We start from the raw sequence: 1,249 nt of genomic DNA on the forward strand, positions 1-1,249 counted from the left end.
TATATATATATATATATATATATATATATATATATATATATATATATGCATGCATATGTAAATACAGACATGGTGTTTACATCTTTTCTGTGTATATATAATATTGTCTAGAAGTCTGTAAATCTATATTCTGTAGCATACATGCATATATATGTGTGTGTGTGTGTGTTTACATTATCTAGATAATAACTCTATTGCCTGTTTTTCCAAAGCTCCTCTGCAGGTATCGGTTACCAGATGTTATCTACTACAGATATATCTGCTATATAAATGTGAGTGTATGAGTGTATGTCACGGAAAGCCTCTGAAATGGTGTGTCCTTGAATAAAACAGACAGCTCACCTGGATTCCTCTTATAGCCAATCTTTACCCCCTCAAAGACTTAGTCCGCAGTGAAGATTTTGAAGTGTAAGTTCAAATAATTTAAGAGCTACCAAGTGTTTTCTATATTGAGCATCTCTGGATCTCATCTGTTAATCATCATCATCATCATCATCATCATCATCATCATCATCATCATTATTTAAAGTTCATTTTTTCCATGCTGGCATGGGTTGGACAGTTTGACTGAAAACTGGTAAGCAGAGGAGCTGCACCAGGTTCCAATCTGATTTGGCAAGATTTCTACAGCTGGATGCCTTTCCTAACACCAACCACTCCAAAAGTGTATTTAGTGCTTTTTACACGCCACCAGCACAGGTGCCAGTTACATGACACTGGAATCGGCCATGACTATGATTTCACTTGGCTTGACAAGTCTTCTCAAGCATGGTATATTGCCAAATGTCTCGTTCACTTGTCCCTGCTTCCATGAGGCCCAAGGTTTGGGCCAGTCATAGGTTGACCATTGGTTTCACACCTATAAAGTACTTAACTGTTTAGGCAAATCACCAGACTCAAATAACCGGAAGCACATAACCTCTCTACAACTGGGGGGAGGAAAATCTCACAGTCAGTTTTGTAAACAAAAAAGGTATCTGGAATGGACCTACCTTGCAGGTAGATTTTCAGGTGAGACTGAGTTATCCCCACTTACATTTGGTTCCAACTGCGACGGTTTACAAAGCTGGTGGTGTGCTCCTATTTTAGCTGGCAGAATCGTTAGCACGCCCGGGTGAAATGCTTAACAGTATTTCATCTGTCTTTACGTTCTGAGTTCAAATTCCACTGAGGTCAACTTCGCCTTTCATCCTTAGGTGGGCAGGAGGGGGGGGGCGATAAAATCAGTACCAGTTGAGTACAGGGGTCA

The 1,249-nt window shown here is 39.8% G+C and overlaps 1 long non-coding RNA gene across 1 annotated transcript in view; it reads left to right on the forward strand.

Annotated features, from left to right (window-relative positions):
• LOC106879786 (uncharacterized) overlaps positions 1-1,249 on the forward strand; it is a 28,060-nt gene that overhangs the window by 25,426 nt on the left and 1,385 nt on the right. The gene's annotated exons all lie outside the window — the stretch shown is intronic.

The sequence above is a fragment of the Octopus bimaculoides genome, chromosome 19, assembly GCF_001194135.2.
Source record: "Octopus bimaculoides isolate UCB-OBI-ISO-001 chromosome 19, ASM119413v2, whole genome shotgun sequence".
Taxonomy (NCBI): domain Eukaryota; kingdom Metazoa; phylum Mollusca; class Cephalopoda; order Octopoda; family Octopodidae; genus Octopus; species Octopus bimaculoides.